The following is a 17,431-nucleotide window of genomic DNA, read 5'->3' as shown; positions in this document are numbered from 1 at the left end:
TTTACCTTTTTCTTCTTCTTCCTCTTCTTAAAGGATACCTTTCAGCATTTCATATAATACTGGTTTGGTGGTGATGAACTCCTTTAGCTTTTTCTTATCTGTGAAGCTCTTTATCTGGCCTTCACTTCTGAATGATAGCTTTGCTGGATAAAGTAGTCTTGGTTGTAGGTTCTTGGTATTCATCACTTTGAATATCTCTTGCCACTCCCTTCTGTCCTGCAAAGTTTCTGTTGAGAAATCAGCTGACAGTCATATGGGTACTCCCTTGTAGGTAACTGATTTTCTTTCTCTTGCTGCTTTTAGGATTCTCTCTTTGTCTTTTGCTCTTGGCATTTTAATTATGATGTGTCTTGGTGTGGTCCTCTTTGGATTCCTTTTGTTTGGGGTTCTCTGCGCTTCCTGGACTTGGAAGTCTATTTCTTTCACCAGGTTAGGGAAGTTTTCTGTCATTATTTCTTCAAATAGGTTTTCAATGTCTTTCTCTCTCTCATCTTCTGGCACCCCTATAATTCGGATGTTGGTACGCTTGAAGCTGTCCAAGAGGCTCCTTACACTATCTTCATATTTTTGGATTCTTTTTTCATTTTGCTTTTCCGGTTGGGTGTTTTTTGCTTCTTTGTATTTCAAATCTTTGACTTGATTCTTGCAACCCTCTGGTCTGCTGTTGGGAGTCTGTATAATATTTTTTATTTCAGTCAGTGTATACTTAATTTCTAGTTGGTTCTTTATCACAACATCGAGGGTCTCATTAGATTTCTTGAGGATCTCACTACATTTATGGGCAGTCTGACCAGTCTTCTTGAAGATCTCACTACATTTATCAGTGGTCTCACCAGTCTTTTCAAGGGCCTTATTAAGTTTATGGGCGGCTTCTAGACAATTCTTTAAAGACCTTAAAAGTGTGGTTTTGAACTCTATATCCAACAGTTTGCTTTCCTCCAATTCTGTTGTTTGTGTCCTGTTTCTTTGTCTCGGCATTTTTTATGCTTCGCTGTGTCGATAGAGTGCCTTTCTGTGCTAAGTGTCCCAATTACCTGAGGTAGACACTCTTGGTGCACCCCCTTGTGGGCTTTGTGCACAGTCTTGTTGTAGTTAAGCCTTGATTGTTGTGGTTATCACTGTGAGGAATTGACCTCCAGGCCAATTGGCTGTGAGAATCAGCTGTGTCTGCAGTGGGAGAACTTCTGTGCTGGAGACACCCCTCTGGGGGTAGACTTGCTTCGATGGGGCTTTGGTGCTCACTGAGTCTGCCCCCTGTGTGTGTCTTTAATAGTCCCACGGAGTTGCAAACTGGATGGTTCCACTCTGACCTCTGGGCTTCCTGGCTCCTGGATCTCTAGGGAGGTGCTAATCTAGCCTTTGCCTGAGGCTATCCAGCAAAAGTCTCCCTGCAGGGCTTGGGCAGGGCAGGTCCCATGGGATCAACAGGGCGGGGTTAGCAATTATGGCTGCTCTCAGTCTTGCCCTCAGAGGCTCTGCTTCTCAGTGTCCCAGTAATCGCTGCAAGCCCCATGGAGAGAAAGCTGCCCTAGGGTTCTGAGCGATGCCAGGCAGTCCCTCTTCTCCCATATGAGTCTGGGTCCCTAGAGACTCGCCCGGAACTGGAGCTCAGAGCCTGAGACCCCCTCCGGATTGAAAACAACAACCGCGCCCTCAGCCACCAGCCTGCTCTGCATGCGCTCCACACCTTAGTATTTTACTTCAGCACTGCGCCTCCTCTGAGTCTCGGTATGTTTTTCTCTTTCCTCCTTGTTGTAGAACTTCCACTCAGCCAGCCTTCCTGTGGTTCTGGGTGATGTCCGTTCCATCTTTTAGTTGTATTTTTGAAGTGGTTGTTCGAGGCAGCAAACTCCGGTGTTTACCTATGCCGCCATCTTGGTTTCTCTATCAATACCCTAGAATTCTTAAAGCTCAGGCTCTGCATGTGATTTAGCTGCCATCAAGTAACCAACTAAGATTTGAAAGGTGGAAGAGGGCCAAGGGCAAAGCTTCTTTTCTGCTGCTGTTTTCACTAGAAAACCTAATAGTAATAGTGTGGGCATTTGCTTTAGTCTGTGGCAGCAGTACCAGACATGTCAGTGTCTGGCACCTGTATTTATTAGTGTCAAGAAACTGTGGAGGTGACTGGCATGGATCATGGCTAACTCTTTGTGATAAGAGAGCCAACAGTCGACTCCCTCTTATGGGCAGAATTTAGGTGTGCCCTCAAAATTCATTTGTTGAAATCTAATCCCCAATATGATGGTATTTGAAGGTGGGACTTTGGTGAGGTGATTAGGTCATTAGGGTGAATCCCTCGTAAATGGAAATAGTGCCCTTATTAAAGAGACTCTAGAGGAAGCATGTCAAACTCAAAGGCTAACAAGGGCCAAATAAACAAGGTTTAAGCTTATGTGGGCTGCAAAAAAACCCCAAAGCTTCAATTTTCATAGAAGTGTAGGTTTATTTTGTTAGAGACATGCTGAATACAAAGGGCTGAAATAAATGAGTAGTCATTAACATAAAATAATAGAACATTTTAATAAAAACTATTTTTTCTTGAATATTAACTTACCAGACACTGAATAACTGCACAAATTAATAAGCGTAGCACAAATAAACCTATTTTTCTTGTTCTCTGAAAGTGAAATATTTCCTGTTGTGCACACCAAACAAGTTAGTACAAGACTAATGACGTGGCAATAGGCTGCTAAAATATTCAATAGAAAGGGTGCGCCTGTGTGTAAGGTGCGAAAGGGAAGTGAATGCAACATGATTATAGTAATCAGTCATTAGCAAACATTATAGTTCATTATTAATAATACTATCTAATAAAAGAGTGATATGCAAATTGACCATCACTCCAACACACAAAGATGGCTGCCCCCATGTGGACACAAGGTGGCTGCCACAAGATGTCCAGCAGGGTAGGGCAGTTGTGGGGGACCAGGCCTGCATGAGAGGGCAGTTGGGGGGTGTGGTGAGCCAGCATGGCCATGGCTTACTCAGTCCCAGGGCGCCTTATGTGCCACACCAGCTCAGCCAGGTTCAGTGACCCTGAGTGGGGGTGGTGAAGGATGAAGAAAAGACAGACAAGAGAGTGAGCTGGGTCTGGGTGGAATGCTGCTCCCAGATGGAGAGACAGTGCCATGGACTACAAGCCATGTCTTTATTTTATAGACAGATTCCCTGAGGCAAAGTAAGGGCGTGGTCAAGATGTTTACAGCATTCTTGTGGGTTTCAGTCCTACTCAATTACATGCACCTGAACTCTATCAAGCCCACATCACTCAGGCACATGGGGCCACGTGTTTGGACCATAGGTTCAAGCTTACAACTACAGCTGATGGCTATAATTGTGCTGTGAGGGCTCTACCCTCCAAGCTGGGACTTGCATGTGGCCATGAGAGGACTGTGCCCTCTTATTATTCCAAGGCTTGAACCTGTCCAAACACTGTAGCTGCTCTTCACAGGGTGGAACCAGGCCTGCAGGGGAGGGCAGTTGGGGGTGACCAGGCCAGCAGCGGAGGGCAGTGAGGGGCAATTGGGCTGGCAAGAGAGGGAAGTTAGGGGTGACCAGGCTGGCAGGGGAGGGCAGTTAGAGGTGACCAGGCTGGCAGAGGAAGGCAGTTAGGGGTAATTGGGACAGCAGGGGAGCAGTTAGGCATAGATCAGGCTGGCAGGGGAGTGGTTAGGGGCAATCAGGCAGGCAGGCGAGTGGTTGGGAGCCAGCAGATTGGAGAGAGTGCAGGCTGGGCTGAGGGACCCCCCTGCACCCATGCACAAATTTCATGCACCGGGCCTCTAGTTATGTATAACAGGATATTGTAAAAATTAAGTTACGAAATTTTTATTAAAACGTTTCTTACATACCATTTATATTGGCTGGGCCACAAAAATATTCATTGTGGGCCATCACGAGTTTGACATGCTTGCTCTAGAGAGCTCTCTTGATCTTCCCATCTTGTGAAAGCATAGCAGAACGACTACTGTCTAGGATAAAGGAAGCGAGCTCCCACAAGACTTGGAATCTGCTGGTACCTCAATTTCCGACATCTCAGTTTCCGCAATTGTAAGAAATAAATGTTTTTGTTTGTTTGTTTGTTTTTCTGGTTGTTCCCATACTTTCAGCACAGAGTCACCCACATGAAGAATGACCCTGTTTCCTAAGCTGGGGTTTGCTTTCAGCTCATCACAAAATAAATGTTTATTACTTAAGTCAGCTAGTCTACTGTGTTTTTGTTATGGCAGCCCAAACAGACTAAGAAGCTTCCCAATCTTTGCATCTAGGCAAAGGTAGTCTGTAGACTGGTGTCTGTACACCAGGCAGCTTCTTTCTGATTTCTGTTTCTTGATCATGGTAGAAGTTTCAGGCTCACTGATGGGCTAGTTTATGATGGTATTCTGGAAGTTATCTCTGAAAGTTCAGCCTACTCATCTAGCCCTTTTAACTTTTTTGTAAGCATATAATCCCCATGTATTAAATTCTTCTTAAAAGAGTTAGAGTGTTTAGTGTTGTCTGCAATTGAACCTGTTTCATAGAATTATGCTTCATCATATTTTCCTGGGATATGGTGTCCTTTTTCTGTCTGTAGGTTCAAGTCTTATTCCTGGAAGGTTTCCTTTAATTAAATTGTTACATATTATTTTTGTGCTTTTTCTTGAACATAACCTTTTTTCTCCAACCAGTTTCAACCATTTTGTTTTTTAAAATTTAATTTTGCTTTTAAAAAATATATTTTCATTGATTTCAGAGAGGAAGGGAGAGAGAGAGAGTGAGAGAGAGAGATCAATGATGAGAGAGAATCATTGATTGGCTTCCTCCTGCACACCCCCTGACTAGGAATTGAACCATGACCTCCTAATTCATAGGGTGATACTCAACCACTGAGCCATGATAGCCAGGCTGTCAATATCTTAAACATTTTTTTCACCGTAACCGGTTTGGCTCAGTGGATAGAGCATCAGCCTGCAGACTGAGAGGTCCCAGGTTCAATTCCGGTCAAGGGCATGTACCTTGGTTGCGGGCACATCCCCAGTGGGGAGTGTGCAGGAGGCAGCTGATCAATGTTTCTCTCACATCGATGTTTCTGACTCTCTATCCCTCTCCCTTCCCCTCTGTAAAAAATCAATAAAATATATTTGAAAAACAATTTTTTTCTTCTTTTTCTTATACTATTTTTTGCATAGATCCCGTGGTGATTACTTTTTTCTTTTTCTCTATTATTTATTTTATTTTGGAAATAAATAAATATTTATTTATTTGCTGGAGTTTTGAGTGGAGGATAGGCCAGGACAGTATTCCTGACTTGCCAAGAAGAGTTGTGCATGTGACTTCTTCCAGACTTTATTGCTCCCCAGTAAGTAAAAACAGATATCTGTCAGTCAGTTTACAAAAGTCTCTCTTCCATTTCTCTGCTTGACATACTACTTTCAACAAATGTCTGTGTTTATGTAATTTTTCATTCTTCCATTTTTACCTGTTTATGCTCGTTATCAAGAAATTGATCTAAACAAAGGAAGGTTAATTTTTCCTACATAAGCAAGCTTTTAACTAAGGTATTGCCAGAGATTCACAGCCACAGGCGTTGTTTTCACATCTTCATTCAGCACCCTTAATATTTCTTACTTTTAGCAACCATCCTCACATATTTCAGTTCATGGTCACAGATTTCTCCTGGTTTTGTAGAAAGTGGCATTTGCCATCCTGGATTTTTATTCTCCTATGTTGATATTTTTTTGTAGTGTTTTGTAGAATTTTTAAAAAATTAGATTTAAGGACCACAATACTCTGTGTTGCAAGAGTGATGTATTATGTAGGTTTGATCATGAAGACTAGAAATAAAACTTGTTTCAAAACACATGTACTAAACTTTGTCTTATTATATATAAAGAAATTATTTTTCCTATAATAGAATTTGGGGAATGGTGAGACTCTTACATTTCTATTATATTCTTCTTCTCCTCTTTTTTTTAGGACTTAAAGGTGTTCAGAATTGAGTTTATCAGACTTCCCATTTTATTGCACACTGTGACCATCCATCCAACCAAGCCTCTCTTTAATTTTATATTATTTCATAATTTTCCTTTTGACTCATGATTCTCTCTCCAGTTCTTTCTTCTTGCTCTATCAGTACTTACTTTTGTATATATAATCAACTACCCTCATATAATTTTAGTTATCTGTATAGATTTTTAAAAATATTATGGTACTATTTTTTAGGTATTAATTTACTTTAGTGATAATATATATATCTCATTTGGTTTATTCTATTTTAATCAAAGATTTAATTTTGGGGGGTAAATTCATGTCGCCCCATTCATATTGTCTAACTTTTGACTACTGCCAGTATTCATTGTCTGCATTTACTTCATTTTATGTACACATTTCGAATCCTAGTGAGGGATACTTAGGTTGATACAAGCTTTACAAACAGCAATCTAATATGTGTGTGTTTGTCTTCATTTGCAACTGGAATATAACATATTCAAAATGGTGTCAGTCTTTTAGAATGGCTGTAGTGTAAACTTCGGGGCAATATGTGCATAATAAAAACAGTGGGCACTTGATAAATAGTGATTATTACTGCTTTAAATTATCTTTTAAATGAGGAGACAGGACTTTATCTCTAAGTTATAATTCTGTGCTATGAGTCTGTTGAATGAACCATGCTAACTGCAGTCACATCAGCATAAGTATTTTGTGTACATGTCCATACACTTTTACTTTCAGGCAGGATCATTTCCATACCAGGAGAAAACATGACCCTCCTATAAGAAATGTTGGTTGGTTGTTTTCTTCCCCAAGAGAAGTTCGTGGTCTTTCATTATTTTAATATCTGATTGGCCATTCAGTTGAAATTAAAATCTCTCTATATAAAACCCTAATATGCAATAGACCGAATGGAGAAACAACTGAACAACCAGTTGCTATGACGTGCCCTGACCACCAGGAGGCGCGCATGGAACATGGCGGGCATCAGCAGCAGGTGGCAGAGCATGGAAATGGCAGGCATCGGCCGTGGTGGGATGGTGGAGCAGATGAGTGGGGGCACCCGACCAAGGTAGGGTGCCGGTTGCTGTCATCAGGGTGAGCCTCTGGTGGTTACTGAAAATTCTTTGCTGCCCTGTGCTGTGGTCCCGCCGGGTGCTCACACCTGCTGCCGGTGCCTGCACCTGCTGTTGGCGCCAGCCCTGCTTGCACCAATTGCCGGCAACAGCCCACTCACACCTGCTGCTGGTGCTGGAGCTGCCCCTTGCACCCACTGCCGGCGCCCAGCACCGGTTCTGATCACTCAGCGCTGTCAGCAGGTGTGAGCAGTGGCTGCCGGCCCCAATTGCCCCTGAGGGCTTCTCCACTCCCCCTGCTCCTGAGGGATGATCAGGGCAGCAGCTGCAGCTTGCACCTGCTGACAGTGCCAGCCCCACTTGCACCTGATGCTGGCACCGGCCCCAATTGCTCCGTGCCATCAGCAGGTGCGAGTGGGGCAGGTGCCATCAGCATGTGGGAGCAGCTGGTGGTGGGAGCGGGGCTACTGGCAGACATGAGACCGGGGGCCATGGTGGGAGGGGCTGGACGGGGCATGGAGGATGAGCTGAGACCCGCCCCTGTGCTCACAGCAGCCTTGTGGCTCACAGTTCCTTTCAAGGTGCACGAATTCGTGCACTGGGCCCCTAGTAGTAGTATAAAATGCTAATACTTAAAGAGCTTTCTAAGTCCCTGTTTTATTTAGTAAATATAATAATAGATTAATGCTAATGTCCCATTACAAAAATTACTACCACTTTTCATTTTTAGAAAAGGTATGTTATAAGAAATTTATACATTTAAAATATATTGCATATAGACATATGGACTCTGTTTTCTAATTTTCAGTAAAGGGAATGAAGAAGAATAGGATTTTTTTAAGATTCAAAACACAATTTAATTTTTATTTTCTACCATCCTTTAAACCTTATCCAAGGGTGGTAATCTTTTATTTATTTATTTATTTATTGTTAGGCCCTCACCAGAGGATATTATTTCCATTGATTTTCAGGGAGAGTGGAAATGGAGAGAGAGAGAGAGAGAGAGAGAGAGAGAGAGAGAGAGAGAGAGAGAGAGAAGAAGAAGAAGAAGAAGAAGAAGAAGAAGAAGAAGAAGAAGAAGAAGAAGAAGAAGAAGAAGAAGAAGAAGAAGAAGAAGGAGGAGGAGAAAGGGAGGGAGGGAGGGGGGAGGGGAGGGGAGGGGAGGGGAGGGGAGGGGACACATGGGTTGTTGTCTCTCAAATTCACCCCAACCTGGACCTGGGGATCGAACCTGCAAACCAGGTACATGCCCTTGACTGGGAAGTGAACCTGTGACCCTTTGGTGTGTGGGCCAACGTTCTTACCACTGAGCTGAGCAACTCAGGCCAGGGCTATTCATTTATTTATTTATTTTCATCACCATGTATCCACCTCCACCCCACCCCACCCCACTCCCCAGATTACCACACTGTTGTCCATGAGTGGAAGAGTGCTTTTTAATTAGTGAGGGCCTTGCTCCAGCAGCCACACTTTCAGGCAATGCTGCTACCTGATGGATCCAGAGCATTCATTTTCTCCAGATCTTGGCTGAGCTGATGTAAAAAGAAAAAGAACATTAGGCTTGGAGTCAGACAACAAAGATTTTAATCCTGATTTGCCACTAACTAGCTATGCAATAATGGGGTGAATCACTTAAATTCTTAGAGCCTTTATTTCTTCAGTTGTAAAATGGGGGTAATTCTTGATAATCTCAAGGGCAGTGGGGTTCAAGCAAATTATCCAAGTCTTTGGACATCACTTTCATTTTTTTTTTGCCATTTGAAGAGCCCTGATTTAATCTTTCAAAGTTTAATTCAAAAATTCTGGAAATCACATTACCTGTGAGAAGATGTTTTATGTGAAAGCATTTGCAAACCAGAAAAATATTACACAAAAGAGTTGTAGTAAACATTAAGGTCCTCAAGGCATGCTTAGTTCCTTTGCCTTTTGTTATATAATTCATACCACTGCAGCATAGAGCACAAAACAGGTAGATAGATTGCTCAAAGCGCTGGATATGCTGGGAAAAGCCTGGATGGTGACTCAGGGAAGGTTTTTATTTATTTACTAATCATTCATGCTGCTCATATTTTGATTTTATACCTGGTGTTGCCATGAATCTTTTCTGAGGTGCCTTTGTGTTTTCTGGTGTCTACCTTCTAAACCATAATAAAAGATAATTGTAGCAGACATTCAGCAAATATTTATAAATTGAACTGGTTAAATTCCTTTTCACCCATGGAAACTTATAATAGTTCTACTTTGAGATTTATTGATGTAAAAGGTGCAATATCTGTGTGCAGCTTGATCATCATCATCAGTTTTTAAGTATCTTATATTCATTTAACATTGATTGGGGACTTACAATGGGTAGGCACTGTACTAAGTTTTATGTATTCTGTGATAAATAAGAAAAAGTCTCTGTTCCCTAAGCTCACAGGCTAATGGGGAGACACACATATATTCACAATGGCAGTGTATTAAGTGTTATAACACACTTGTGTATGAAATAGTGAAGGCATCCAGTGGAGGAGCAGTTACAGCCCGAGAAAGCCAGGAAAGGCTTCCAGGTAGAGCTAAAGCCTGTTTGTGTACTGAGAGCTAAATTGGAGTGTAGCGAACAGAATGGTGGGGGAAGGACAATTTGATTAGAACCTTGCATGTCCCTCTGGAAGAGCATGACCAAAGTCATGGAGTAGTTAAGTAACTGAGCAGAAACAAGGTGTAACTAGTGACTTATTTTGGCTGTAGCAGACAGTGCAAGTAAGACAATGGTCATAGCAATCTCCATTGCCACTTTCTAGATGCATGGCCCTGGGAGGTAACTTAGTATTTCTGTGCTTCAATTTTGCCATCTGCGAAGTGAGAACATAAGTTGTATGTACTTTTTAGGTGCAGAGTGAAGTTTATATGAGATAGTGAATTTAAAGAGCTTAGAATAGTGCCTTAAATGTAGTAAGTGTTAGATATTATTATTATGAGGGAATAATGGGAAATGAAGTTGGAAAGGTAGTTAGGAGCTAGATTTTGGATTTTATTCTACAGGTAATGGTGAACCTTTAAAGGAATTTAAGCAGAGAAAATATATAGTCAGATTTGTTATTTAGAGAGGAGTCTAGTTTCAGTATGTGGCATGGGCCAGAGGTAATGAGATTATGGTTCAGTCCAGCTTATTTGTTCATTCACTTATTCATTCAACAATGAGCTGACTGAGTATCGACTTTGCACCAGGTACTGCTGCTGCACATTCATCACAGGTGGGAGATGGTAAAGTCCTGAATGAAACAGAAGGATATGAGGCTTGAGAAGAGGAGTGGGATTTGAGAGGCCTTTAGAAGACATTCTAAAACTTGATGCCTGATTGCATGTACAGAGAAAGATGTTGAGACTAACTTCCATTTATTGGTTGAGCTTCTGTGTACAGGAATTATCTATATGGCCATCTGGAAATATCTGGGGTAGAAACCAGACTCTTGAGGGAAGGAACTAAATTCAGTCTCGAACAAAGTCAGTCTGAATATGGAAGTGATAAAGCCCATAGGAGGTATGAGATTACTCAGTGGGTGGAGTGCACAAGGAGCAAAGCTCTTTAAGCTATTGTGGCAAAAGGGAGATCAGGAAAGGGAATTGAGCTAGAATTATCCTAGGGGAGGATGGAGGAGAGAGTGATGGCTAAGAAGAGGGTGTGGTCTATATGGTTAAATGTCTGACAAAATCAATAATGCTAGGGACTAAGTAAAGGCCTTAGATTTGATTAGTACCTTGTGTCATAAGAGATCTAAGGAACTAAAATTTCAATGAAGGGGTGGAAGTGGAAGCAGGATTGCAGTGGATTAAGGAGTGAATAGGAGGTGAAGAAGAGGGTAGAGTTAAAGGAGACTAGTATTTCAGGCAGTGGCTTTTAATCAGAAGGTATGAAGATATAAAGCATGACTATGGTCCCCAGGGATGGTATTGGTCCTGTAGTAAGTGGTGCCCCCCACCCTGCTCTCTACCTTAGCCCTGTGGTCCACCTGACCACAGAGAGCCCGTCACTATTTCTGCTCTGGTAGGAGAAGGACCACACACTGATAGCCTTATTTCTCTCAGAGTGTGGGGCAAAGTCATCAGAATGACAGGTTGAGGGGAACGGGGCAAGAGTTCAGAAGAGCCCTTGCGGGGAATGTGAGGGGGAGCTGACTCAGGAGAAGTTGAGAAATAGTGTTGAGAATTCAGCTGTGATCAGAAAACATAAATCTGCAGTGGCACCAATCTGCAGGGTTGTGTGATTCTCTCCAGCTGTGCTTGGCAGTCTCGGTGTAGGCATAGAGAAGACAGATCGCTGGAGGAATCTGGAGTTGGAGATTGGCAGGGGGTATGTGGCAGAGGAAAGGTCGAGGGAATTGAAGGTGCTGACAAGAGAGAGGTTGGAGTGATTCAGCATGGGATCTTGGCTCAGTAGGGAAGGAAATGAAGCCAGAGGGGGCTGGTGCACTAGCATAGAATGGAAGGATCAAGGGAGTGGAGGTCTTGTTGAGGTCAAAATGCTGGTGAAAAATTGGAATAGGGTATGAGAGTGCTGGACCTCCGTCTCTTCATCCCAGCTTCTGCTGGACTGTAATTAGTTAGTGCTGCTGTCACAGTTCTCCCCAGTGTACATTTTAATGACTAAAAACATTATTACAAATGGGCACTAAATGTGCCATTAAAATAGTTCTGCTCTACATTTGAGTATGCTCAACCAAACGTACCAGACTCAATTGACTATTGGAATAAGAAAGGAGAACTATAGGGAGCTGGCCAAAAAACTCCAAGTCATTTTTTGTAAATTGCTTAAAACCATTAAATAAATTAAGTTGCTGTGGGGCATATGCACACATTTCATGGCATTCCAATTTAGCAATTACAGTTCGTGTAGCAAAATCAATAAAATATGCATCTACAATCATACAGAGAAAACATATCCAAGGAAATTAAAAATTGGGTCTTGATTCAGAAAATATTGTTAGATAAGGTCAATTAATTAAAATGTATCAGGTTCAGCTCTAGACTGTAGTTGGTATAAACTTCTTTTGGTACTTTTACTTTTTAAAATCAACTATAAAACATAGTTTAAAAATGAAAATGATATCAAAGGTGTTTGCTGAAAAGTCTCAATCCCACCTTATCCCTACCTACCCTGTTCCCTGTGTTGCTATTTTTATTTCTCCAGTGATTCCTTATGCCAACTGAAGCAGATACAAAGATGTATATTCTTATTCCCTGGCCTTTCTGGTACAGAGATTTGCATACCATAAAGCACCTAGGTTTTGTTTCCCATTTCACAATTTGTCCAGAGATATTTTCCTATCAATTTATAGACATTGATTTTTTTTTTCACAGCTGCATAGGATGCCATGGTGTTGGTGTACCATAATTTATTTAATCCTGCTTGGGCGGTTACCATTTTTTTCTAGTATTTCACAAAATGAGTTACTTTGTATGGGTCCAAGTGTATCTGTAGAGAAAATCTCAGGTGTACAATTGTGAGTTAAAGGATTAATGCATTTGTAATTTGAGTAGCTGTTGCCAGATTCCACTCCAAAGGGATTTGCACTCCACTAGTTCCCACTAGTATAAGAGTACTTGTTAGAGGAAATATTTTAATATTGAACTTATCTACGAACAGCACACTTTCAAGGCAAAATCAGGTGATTGTTGAAGGTTGTCAGATACAGTGAAAATAATGAATACCGTGCATTGGAGTAGGGCCTGTGCTAGTATATCATCCTGAACTAAACCTGTGAAATTTCTTGTGGTGACTGATGTAGGCGCAGGGTGTGACCATGCTGCATCACCAGTTCTAACATTTGTAGAGTGCTTTTAATTTACAAAGTGCTTCAGCATTTACCTATTGAATATACATTTTGTAAGTACCTACTATATGCTTGCCAGATGAAGAATGTGAGTATTGCTTCTTTCTCTCTTTTACATATAAAGTAGTCTTCAATATTTGCTCATATGTACCTGTTAAGAAAATTTTAAAAATTTAGGATCCCTTTATACATTTTAAGTATGAATAAAAGTTTAAAGAATGTGCTTTCATTAATATTGTAAATGTTAACCTTTTAAATAAAATACTTTAAATATGGAATTTCTATATAAAATTGTTACATTACCCTTCAAAATGCATTCAGTGGACTCTAAGGTGATTTGATATCCACCATCATCTATTTAAAAATATGCAAATAAACTCTGCCTTAACAGGCTGAATGTTCAGGTCATTTTTTTGACCTCATATTTCCATTTCATTTTCCTTAAAGAATTTTATTTTTATGTGATATATTTTATTCTTGAAAGTCTTATAGACCACTGTTATCATAATTCTCTGCTACAAAATAAGTATATATTAACATTTTAATTAAATTTTATTCCACTGGCTATCAAGTTGCAAATGTTAAAATATTATTGACTGGATTATGATTATTAATAGTACACAATTGGTCAGGAACATAAGTAATTATACACTTTGATAAATAAAAACACAAACTCTTTTTGTTTTGTTAAATCTCACCAGAGGATATTTTTCCCATTGATTTTTTTTAGAGAGAATGGAAGGGAGGGGGAGAGACAGAGAGAGAGAAACATCAATGTGAGAGAGACACATCAACTGATTGTCTTCTTCAAGTTCCCCAACCGGGGCCAGGGATCAAGCCTGCAAACAAGGTATGTGCCCTCGATCAGAATTAAACCCACGACGCTTCAGCCCTTGGGCTGACACTCCAACCACTGAGCAAAACCAGCTAGGGCAAAAACACAAACTTTTATTGAAAATGCAATTTAAGATGGCTGGGGCTGTATTTTTAAATTAGTTCAATTAAATTTTAGTTTAATTGAATTGTAGATGTCTCAATGTTGATAGAGTGAGACAGAGTTCAGCATCATTTTTATTTCTAGTTTTCATTTTTATAAATGAAAATACTGAACAACTTGTTTAGTAAATGACAAGATAAAAAGGGAGCTATTTTTATAGCAATATTTATCAAATGTCTGAAATCTGATACATACCCAACCCAATAATCAGAAAAGTATTTTTAATGATCCACAGGAAATTCAGTTAGTTCCCCCTTCACTGTGGTTGAAAAAAAGGAAATGGAAACTATGACAGACACAAATATTTCCAAATACCTGGTGTCTTACTGGGCACCCTGAGGTCTTTATGTCCTAGGTCCATGCACCTTCAGTAAGACTAGAAAAGAGATAGAAACATATCGTTTTTTTAAAAAAGGGAGACATGAAAGAGGAAGCACGAATGAAAGAACTTGCTAAGATGAGAGTGAGGAAGAGGGGCTATGCTCGGAGCAGGACCTGAAGGGATTTCACTGTGACAATTGCAGGCTTGCTATGTCGTCTAGCCTCGGCATCCCATTTAGGTAAAATGTCTGGAACAAACATAAGCCACATGAAAATGCATTTGACCAAGTCTCCTTAGTACATTACATCACAACCATTTATTCACATGTCTGCTATATACTATGTCAGTATCTGACCTGGCCGAGAATAAGAAGTCGTGTCCTGGAGAGGCACTTTGCCTTGAACCCCAATTCCAACTAGTTTATGAAGTAAGGCAAGTAATTTCACTGTCCTACGTGTTGCTTTTCTGTGTCTGCTAATAATTATACCTGACCCATGTGGTTTTTGTGAGATTTAAATAAAATAATCTAAGTTAAGCTATGAACAGAGTGCCAGGTCATTCAATATTTATTCAACCACGGATGCAACTTCAGCTATACACCAACTAATAGGGGAAGACATCTATGTAGACATGTAAGGTCTAGAAAGGGTTATAGAGCAGATGTGCGGTAGGTAGTATGAATCCCATTTTACAGAAGCAGAAGTGAAGGTACAAACTTGTCTCAGAACGTTGGACCCCTTGGAGCCTTCACAATTTTTTAGTGGTGGCACCTGCTGGGCCATGGAGTCCAAAATATTCCCGTGTCTCTCCAGCAGAGAGGACGGTTCTTGATGCTCACTCGGCACTGACTGCCCTCCACTGAGCCTTTTGGTCCTTGGCCTGTGAATGTCTCGCCATCTCCAGAGGCCAGGGAGAGCATCCTTCTATGCATGAAGGGCATTCCAAGGTCAACCAAGTGCTTCTAGCTCCATAATGAAAGCAACTATATAAATGGGGGGGGGGGGGGTTCTTGTTAAGATAATAAAGCTTGAAAGACCACTTTTAAAGAGGGAGGTCACCTGGAGGGTTACCAGGAAAAGCCAGATGCCCCAGATGTGCTATTTAACCTCCAGTTGTCATAAAATATACACATACTATAGGAATATATCTTTAATTATTTTACTTTTAGAAAACGATGACTCCTAACATTTTTTAAATAAATTAAGTCAATTCCTATTATTAGAAGCAAAGTGTCTTGCATTTTACAGGTGCTGAGGCTGGTAGGAATGGCTTAACCAGAGGCTCATTAAACCTATCACCACTGTTGGCCAAACCGTATAAAATCTTTGGAGTATGATACAGTTCCAGCCGTCTGCTGTTGTGCATTCATAGTGCCTCAGTGTATTTCCTTGTTTTGAATAAATTGTGGTATTAAATTCACAGCCTTCCTTCATCAGAAAGGGAAAATGATTTGACCCTCACATTCCTCAGAGCTGAACTCAAACTTTGGAGGCACACTTCAAAGCTCTGTAAATAATATGAGTAACACTTTGGACCCTTCTGAGATGGGAGGGAAATTCCCTTTCTGAAGAACACCCAAGTCTTTAAAAAGAAATGGTCAGGTTTAAATATCTCACTGTTTTTCTTGTTTGAGGCTCCATGCTGAGGATTTTATTTTCCTTTGCAAAGCTTATGCTGCCCGAGCCCTTTTCTCAGAGGCCGGCTGGCGTTGGTGCGCAGGGCCCGCTAGCAGGTTCGCTGGGGCAAGTTTATTTGTAGTGTGGCCTGGGCGGTTGAAGATTCCATTATGATGCGGGAGGCTCCCCGAGTTTGGAATATCAATGGCACTTCAAAGGCTGGAGCTGCGAATTAGCAGCCAGGCTTCTTCTCAGGCCCAGAATAGAATAAAATAACCACCTAGAGATGTGTTCCAAGACAGGAACAGGGAGACGGTTCTTCAAGGGCTCTCCCTGTGAAGGGGGCACTCCAGGTCTGCACAGACGTCCTGCATCTCACTGGGTGCAAGAGACTGTCGTGGATTTTGCAGAAGCCCTTCAAACCTCCCAGAATGAAAATTTAAACATAATACTGGACAGCTCTCCAATCTGCCAAATCCCTTAACCTTATCCCCTACTGAAAAAACTAATCTTGGAAAAACGGGAACTCATAACTGTTTAGTCTAACTTATTTCTTTCCAAAAGGTCAAGTGCCACATTCATGTTAACGTTTCTAATGTCTTCTTTTTCTCTAAAATACACCCATGTCTTTCTCCACCTCTGTCTGCCCGATAGCAAAAAGAAGGGAAAAAGAAAGTTGCAGCTTTTTCCTTAGGTCTTCAATATGAGTCAGCATCAATCTAGCTTTGGTCAGCCAAGAAAAGCAAAATAAAACACAATGTAATAGTGAGCCCTTTCATCATTTTGCTACATGATTCTGTTTAAGTAGCTCTAGAATGACAATCAGTCCAACTCACAATACTAAGGCTTTCCAGCTCTAGGAATCATCATCCTGTGTCTGCACCTCTCTCTCCAACTATATTTAAAAAACAAACAAAACATATGTGCAGTGGGAGGCCCTAGATGGCATGAGGACACATACTAATCTGCGTCTGGCTAGTGGTCATGGTCATGGTTATTTCCCTAACCCTGGTGTTTTCCTAATGCCTTGAACACAGTTTTGGCTTCTACCTTCCTCCCCTTTAGGAAGGGGCTACATCCTCAAAGGAAGATAGGCTAGTCCCACCTGGTTTGGCTCAGTGGATAGAGCATCGGCCTGTGGATTGAAGGGTCCCAAGTTCAATTCCAGTCAAGGGCACATGCCTGGGTTGCCAGCTGGATCCCTACTAGGGGGCATGTAGGAGGCAGCCGATCAATGATTCTCTCTCATCATTGATGTTTTTGTCTCTTTCTCCCTTTCCCTTGCTCTCTGAAATCAATACTAGAGGCCCGGTGCACAAATTCATACACGGGTGGGGTCCCTTGGCCTGGCTGGTTATTGGAGCCGATTGGGGCTGTCTCATCCAGTCTGGGGGGTGGGGAGGGACCATGGGAGGTTGGCCTGCAGGGCGGGTGTGAGGGGCCGATCAGGACTGCGGGAGGTTGGCCTGCCACAGGAGGTTGGCTGTGGGAGCGCACTGACCACCAAGGGGCAGCTCCTGCATTGAGCGTCTGCCCCCTGGTGGTCAGTGTGTGGCATAGCGACTGGTTGACTGGTTGTTTGGTCATTCTGTCGTAACAGTTGCTTGGGCTTTTATATATAGATATATGAAGATGGG

The 17,431-nt window shown here is 41.6% G+C and overlaps 1 non-coding gene across 1 annotated transcript; it reads right to left on the bottom strand.

The window, feature by feature from the left end:
• Positions 1 to 4,089: 4,089 nt before the first annotated feature.
• On the bottom strand, positions 4,090 to 4,219 carry LOC132224661 (small nucleolar RNA SNORA65). The gene has a single exon (XR_009450709.1). It is a non-coding gene; the product is annotated as a small nucleolar RNA SNORA65 (small nucleolar RNA).
• Positions 4,220 to 17,431: the final 13,212 nt, after the last annotated feature.

This window comes from Myotis daubentonii, chromosome 1, assembly GCF_963259705.1.
Source record: "Myotis daubentonii chromosome 1, mMyoDau2.1, whole genome shotgun sequence".
Classification (NCBI taxonomy): Eukaryota; Metazoa; Chordata; class Mammalia; order Chiroptera; family Vespertilionidae; genus Myotis; species Myotis daubentonii.
The sequence above is the reverse complement of the archived record's forward strand: the minus strand, read 5'-3'. Positions and strand labels throughout refer to the sequence as shown.